Here is a 7,809-nt window from a genome sequence, read left to right on the forward strand (position 1 = left end):
TGAGCCACTATTTACCGCCATGCTCTCAGTCAGCTCTACTCCTGCGCTTCTCTTGGTCTAGAACCTTCTCTATCTCTCTGGGCAGAGCCTCCCCCCACATAGACACATCCATACTCAGTTCAGTTCAGACTACCCCCCGACTTCCTTTCTAGAAGTCATCACTCTCTGTTTCCTGTCTCCATTGTTCCATCCTCTACCTGTAGGTTAACTATTCCACATGCTCAGGTCTGATAACCCCCAACCCCTGCCCAGGGAGAATGTAAATCCTCAAGGGTAGGGACTAACCCCATCACCTTGGGAGGCAACATAGTTATGGTTAAAACTTCAGATTCTAGGGCCAGACTACCGGTGCAAATCCCAGCTCCTCAACTTGCTGATTGTATGGTCTCAGGCACGTTTCTTTACTTCTTTGGGCATGGTTTCCTCACCTGTAAAATGGAGATAACAGTGGTATGTAAGGATTGTTGTGAAGACGGAGTTAATATGTGTAAAACATGTAATGCAAAGCATGTAGCAAGAGCCATGTAAATGTCAACTATCACTTTTCATTTCTCTTCTTTTCTTTCTCCAACGGAGCCAGGCACCTAACAGATATTTTAAAAATTCCTGCTAACAGGAATCCAGTAATTCTCTGGCTGCTTCCTCAGTGTGTGGTATTTCTCCCCCACTAGACTGCAAACTCCAAGGACAGCCATTGCTCATGTTTTCTCCTTCCTCTGTACCTTTTCAGGGTCTACCATAGTAGGAAGAACTTGACAGGTACTTAAAAAATCCTTTTGGAAATGAACAAACCAAAAAGGCCTGGGGCTTTGGGGAATATTCTCATTTGAATTTCTTTTCTGCTTTTCCTCTCTCCTTTAATTGCACATCTCTTCTTTCTTCCTGAAATCAGATGAGCCTAAACTGATAGGGTTTCAAGCCATTTTCTTAATGCAGATGAATTGACTGTAATCCTTTTGTTTTGTGGCTACCGGCAGTTGGTCCGGCAGGTGACTGAGAAGATTTTTAATCACTCACAAAATATGGCATTGGATTACAAAACGTCAGCCCTCCACTGCTCTGGAGAGTCATTTATGATGACATTGCAGCCAAGGGAAAGAAACCTTAATTAGCCTTCGGCTGATTTCAGAAACCAGACCTGCCTTGTAATTTACTGCAAAATGAGTATGATTCTCTGATATAAGAAGATCAGTCATAGGACACTGCCGTGAGAACACAGACAGTGGATCTGTGTACCACAGATTCGTTAAGGAAGCTGGGGCCAGACCCAGCCTCCAACGCACTTGTCTTTGGGAGAACTTTCTTTCTTTCTTTCTTTCTTTCTTTCTTTCTTTCTTTCTTTCTTTCTTTCTTTCTTTCTTTCTTTCTTTCTTTCTTCCTTCCTTCCTTCCTTCCTTCCTTCCTTCCTTCCTTCCTTCCTTCCTTCCTTCCTTCCTTCCTTATTAGTTTCAGGTGTAAAAAGCAATGTAATAGTTAGACATTTACACCCCTCACAAAGTGATAATCCCCTCCCCCAATCTACAACCTCTCTGATATCGTACATACCTGTTACATGTATTGACTATTCCCGATGCTGTACTCCACATCCCATAACTATATATATATACACACACATATGTATACACACACACACACACACACACACACACAGATATATATATATATATATACACAAAATTATAGTTGGCATTCAATATTATTCAGCTTTAGCTTCAGGTGTATGGCACAGTGGTCAGGCATCTATACAGTCCATGAAGTGGCCTCCCTAATAAGACAAGTGCCCATCTGACACCCTACAAAATCTTTACGTTACCGATTATGTTCCCCAAACTATCTTTCATAGCCCTGTGGCAATATTGTGGCTAATTTGTACTTTCTAATACCCTGATCTTCTCCCCATCTAGCAACCATCAGTTTTTTCCCTATACCTCTGAGAGTGTTTCGTTTGTGGGAGGATTGTTTATCATTAGGAATTAACTTTTAAAGGCCACTGGAAGAGGGGTTCCCCCCCTCTTCCAACAAGGTTTCATAGCGACCCTTTAATCCACACTCACGTGAGCCCAGAGAGACACATTGGTGAGAGGGAAAAACAGGAGGGCTGATTCACTTTGCACAGGAAAGTATGTCCCCCCAAAAGGTGAATCTGGAGTCAACATGAAAAGCATGAGAGCACTGCAGCTGAGGCCATCCCAGGTGGCACTTGCGCTCACATTGGTACAGTAGACCTCATTAACTTACAACAGGAATGGCAAATGGGTTTCATTTGGCATGACATTTCTGATAGATTATAGTAGCTGTTGAGAACACTGTGTTCTGAAGGATTCTCCTGCTGCATTTCAGCTTAAGAAGAAAGAATGCTGTGATCATTCAGCAATGTCTGCTGTGGCAGAGGTACAGGAATTGGCAACGTGTACCAAATGCTTGCCATCCTCCACTTGGAATAACGGGGCCAACGTGGATTTCTGTCTGAAATAGTCAAGTGTCTCTAAAGTTCTACTGAATTATTATTTTCAATTACTGTTTCCCACTGCAAATAGCAACATAAATCATAAATACAAATACCCAAGTTAGAGCACTTTTTTCAAAGTTTCTAATCAGTAGACTTTCCTATTCCTTGTTTCCTTATCATGAGAGCCCTTTCGACAGAGCTGGCAGTGAGCGAAACAGGTCTATATTTAGGAGCTATCTAGTAACAAAGGAGAGAAACTTAAATTCCAATGTCATTCATGGCAAACTCCTTCCTGAGTAAGACTGCCTTGAAGCAAGCCCGATACATCCGTACGTGGGGTTAGTCAGGTGCTAAAAAGAGAGACCTTGCTCATTCTCACCATTTACTACAAGAATCAGCTGGGGAATAACTTACCTATTTCCTGGAGCTTGAGGTCTGGGTCATTGGTTCAAACAGTAGGAGAGAACCCCAGGACCTGTGCAGGAGGAAAGATCACATCATGAAAGGCTCCCTGCTGATGCTGGCCCAGTGTCAGCTCTGACAGCCCTTTGGCAAATCCATCCCTTTAGCACTGTTCTCAATGACAGCTTGAGAGAGGGCTGGGGATAGTCTTCCTTTCCAGAGAGGAGTCAACACGTCAAGAGACAACTTCTTTGCACATTTTGAGGAGCTCTGTGGTCTAATGGAAAAGGCAACATTGATTCAGGGGAGGGAGAGGTTTCCCTGTGCATCTGAGCCCAAGTGCCAGAGACTGACAGTGACTCTGGAATAAAAACAGTGCAAACATTTCTAAAGACATTTCACTCTTTTCAAAGTAGGTTTTCAGTGGAAGTCTTAGCGGTAAGGAACGTAAGATGGGTTTTCTGTGGGACAGCTGCCAGCAGTTTCACATTCTGGCTGATCAGCTCCCCTTTCTAGCTGATGAAAGCAAAAAGACCTCTTCAGCATCACCAAGAAGACATTTGGAAAAAGTCAACTGAAGCAGACTAAATACTGGCTCGGAGAAGTCATCGTCCTGCTCTCTCTCCTGCCCTACTCTGACATCAGCACATGCAGAATTATCTCTGGTGTCTAACAAACTTCTTGAAGAAAATCTGAACAATTTTTTCATTTCATCTTCTCATGAAGTGGAAATTCGCAAAAGAAAACAAAAAGGGGGAGGACTACAATCTAATTGGAAATTAAGTTAAACTCAATTAATTTACATAAATGCATTGGGTTGCTTTGGTAGTATAATTAATTCTCAGTTTGTAAACTGGTGTTTGTTTCTGCAGACTGTGTCCAAGAATGTGCCATGTGAAATTGTTCTGGTCTTGCCGGGAGTCTGGCTTACGGGCCACCAGCAGATGGATTATAAACTGTTTGAGAACAGAGGCAAGATTGACACTTCTCTGTGGTAGAAACAGGTTTTCACTTGGTAAATATATATAGAGCACCTGCAACGGGGGACCACAGCACACCCAGAGTGCCCCAAAGTGAATAAAACAGATCAACGCCAACCTTCATGGATCCTATATCTGACTGGGAGAGACAGATTAAAAACAAGTAACCCAATCAATAAACAAGATCCTTTCAGGGGGTGACAAATTCTATAACATACCATAAGAAATAAAATGGTGATACCATAAAAAGAGTGAAAGGAGAAGACTTTCGATAGCTGAGAACTAAACGTGATAAGAAATCAGCCATACTTCCTAACAGAGGGAAGGGTGAAGATAAGGTGCCATCGGTGGCATGTTCCAAGGACAAAAGCAGACCAGCATCACTGGAGCCTCATAAGTGAGAAAGAAAGACACGAGAGGAGACTAGTGGAGTCGAACGGGGCTAGAGCATGGTAAAGAGTCTGGGTTTTATTCTAAGTCCGATGAGGTTTTCAGTGAGAATGAAGTGATTTGATAAAAGATCACTCTGGCTTTTATTTAGAAAATAGAATATAGAGAATAAGAATAGATGCATCTTATATGTATAGTCATTCTACATCTGGGGTGGGGACCGGTGGGAGTGTTGAGCAAGAGTAAACAGGCAAGAAATAGGCAGGTTCTATTAATTGGATATCGGATAAGCTGCTGTAACAAAAATGTCCCACAATACGGTCGCTCAGAGAAGATACAAATGAATCTCTCTTTCCTGTGACTCCACAGTGGAGCAGTCCAGGGTTTGCAGGATGGCCCTTGCCCTACAAAATTATTAAGACATAAGCCACTGAGGTGACCTAGACATACCCAACCTGTGGTCTCCATCTCCGGTTCCAGGGCAAACTTCTACTCTTAGCTAATCCCATATATGATCAAGAACACTACACTAGAGGGTTTTGAGAAAGCCACGCAGTGCTTAGGGCAAAAAGACCCAAATTTTCACTAAAATTCATAGAAAAGGAAGTTTTTCAATGATACAGGGGATTTTTATAGTAGTAAAACTATTCTGAATGATACCGTGATGGTGGATACATGTCATACATTTCACAGAAGTTTATAAAATGTACAACACAGAGAGTGAACCCCAATATAAATTATGGACTTTCGTTAACAACAATGCATCAATATTGGCTTATCGATTGTAACAAATATGCCACACAAATGCACATGTTAATAATAGGGGAAGGATTATAAGGGAGTATATTGGAACTCTCTGTACGTGCTTCCCACTCAGCTTCTCTGTAAACCTAAAACTGCTCAAAAAAGTCTATTAATTAAAAAATTGTAGAGAAAGAATTACCACTGGTATGTGTTTAAACGTGAATGTGTATATACCGGTCCATGTGTGCCTGTGGTGAGGGTGGGGACGGTGGTGGTACAAGGGACCTCCTAGATCGGATGGCAGGACACCTACTTGACTCACTTCCGCAGCCCTGTGCCTCAGGCCTGGCAGAGCAAAACCAAAAGGCCATCCCGTGGAGAAAATGCCCACCTTTCCTCAGTCAGCACGCTGCCCTCTTCTGTAAGATCACTAATTTGGAACTCAGTGTTGTGGGCCTACCTGGAGCTGCACGGTCATCGACCGGAGACGTTTCCAATGGGAAGCACTGTTAAATGAGACGTCCTTTCCGTCTTCCGTCCCTTCACTTGCAATTCTCCTTTCTGCAATATTGCTGGAAATAACCATGCACCTGTATTCTGTTGGGGCGGGAGGGAGACACAAAGATGGAGTATGAGAGGAGTCACTCTCTGCCTCTCCCTGTCCCTACCCCAAAACAAATAACTGTAAAGGATAATCTATCATGTCTCAAAATATCCAATTTCTTTGCTGTTATATTATAGTAGGAAGTATGACAGCCCCCCAAGATGACTCTGCCCTAATCCCCAGAACCTGTGAATATGTTCCCTAAACGGCAAAAGGGACTTTGCAGATATGATTAAATTAAGGAATCTGAGACAATATCCTGGGTTATCAAGATGGACTCAGTGTAATCATATGGGTCGTTACAAAACAGAAAACAATGTGACAATGAAAGTAGAGGGACAAAGACAGAGAATGGAAGATATTATGGTGTTGGCTTTGAAGATGGAGGATGGGCCATGACCTAAGGAATGTAGGTGGCCTCTAAAAGCCAGAGAAGGCAAGAAAACTGATTCTTCCCTAGAGCACCCAGAACGAGTGCAGCCATGCTGACACATTTTAGGACTTCTGACCTGCAGAACTGTGAGAAAATTAATTTGTGGTTTTTTTAAGCGGCTAAGTTTATGGTAATTTGTGGCAGCAATTTCAGACACAATAGGAAACTACATAAACCTTCTACCTGTTATTTCTCGACCATCAAACTATCCAGGTGTCCCTTCTCCTGCTTATCCTTTTCATTCAGCTCCTATCTTAAATCTGTGGTTCCTGGTCTGAGCCCAAACAGAACACACACCACTATCTTGCCTCTCTAGTCTTAGACTAGCACCATTACTGGCAGATGAGGGCACTCAATAAGCATTGAATGAATACATGAATGAAATAATTTTGTTTTCGAAATTCATCCCATGCTTAAAAGGAGGTCGTAGGTTTTTTTTTTTCTTTTTTTTAGTATTTTGTTTATCAGTTGTGCTGCTTGCTTTAATCTACTTTCTCTCTCATAAGACCACCCACCCACGTGGTGGCTTCTAACTATAAGTACACATGGACTCTTTTTCTTGTTTTTGACCTGGTCCCATGATCTGAGTTCTATTTCTGGGTGTCCGGTTCCCAGGACTTCCTGCTGGTAAATGGACATCTCAGCTTCTTTTTAAGTGGGGCATCAATCGAAACTAGAATCCAATGGAAAGCTCTATGGGGCCTCCAAATATGTCGCTCTGGGTTGGGGTCCAAAAAGATACAGTGACTCTATCTGGGACAGCCCAGCGGTTAGCATGTGGTACTGATAAAGGAATCCTGGGAGCCGTACCGGCCTATTGGATTCATAAACAGGAATACTGCTCCTCAGTCACAGATTGTACCCCTAACCCAGCCATCCATCTCAGATATGAAATGTCCTAGGTCACAAAGAGACCAGGCAACAAATTTCAAGCAGATGAGATCCTAAGATGAAAAAATAATTCAAAGGATGTCTCCTTCTGAGGATGGGTCATGAAGTCTAAAGGTATGCAAAAATATATTGCAAAGGAACTTATAGACCAATAGCTCAACTTCTCTTTACAGCTGGGTAAAGTACTTCTGCTCCCAGGCCTTAGTTTTCTAAAGACCACGTAGACAGCTGGGTTAAGTCTTGGCAGCGTGAGTACGACCAGGAGGGCACATTTGTTTTTTAACTCAGAATAAGTCAGAACGCAGTGAGATGATGAAATGATCCCATCAACTTTCTAGATTTTAATACCAAATATTTTCACTTTCTTTTTTTTGGTCCTTTGCGAAATAGTTTATTCAACCAAGAACACACACATACATACACACACACACACACACACACACACACACACACACACACACACAGGAAGAGTGCCACTCCACTGAGATAACAATGGATATGTTAAAAATCAGTACTCTCCACCTTCATTTGTCTTTGATTCCTTTTCATGAAGGTGGGAAATGCCAAGTGTCAAATATTTCCAGTTACTTAAGCCCTGCAAGATAGAGCTTTTATTTCTCTGAGATAACACTGAGCAGGAGACTTCAGAGAAGGCACCATTTAAATGTCCCAAGTTGATTTCCCTTTCGATGGGAACAGAGAAGGAGGAGGAAGATACCAATTAAACAGAACCCTCAGGCACAGACATCTCATTACTGGCATATGTCAGGTGGAAACTGCTCAGGACCACCTCCACTGTGCTAGACCTTATCTCAAGCGATTGCCTACCTCTTAGAACAACCCCCAGGCTAATGACAGAACATTATTTCAGTCATTCCAAATGAGACCCCAGTGCCGGTAACCGAAATTTGGCATT

At 42.5% G+C, this 7,809-nt stretch overlaps 1 long non-coding RNA gene across 1 annotated transcript; it reads right to left on the bottom strand.

Annotated features, from left to right (window-relative positions):
- Window positions 1-222: 222 nt before the first annotated feature.
- On the bottom strand, window positions 223-5,542 carry LOC117035718 (uncharacterized). The gene is made up of 3 exons (XR_004425260.1): window positions 5,426-5,542; window positions 2,864-2,924; window positions 223-428 (listed from the first exon to the last, which is right to left on the bottom strand). It is a non-coding gene; the product is annotated as an uncharacterized LOC117035718 (long non-coding RNA).
- Window positions 5,543-7,809: the final 2,267 nt, after the last annotated feature.

This window comes from Rhinolophus ferrumequinum, chromosome 16 (genome assembly GCF_004115265.2).
Source record: "Rhinolophus ferrumequinum isolate MPI-CBG mRhiFer1 chromosome 16, mRhiFer1_v1.p, whole genome shotgun sequence".
Classification (NCBI taxonomy): Eukaryota; Metazoa; Chordata; class Mammalia; order Chiroptera; family Rhinolophidae; genus Rhinolophus; species Rhinolophus ferrumequinum.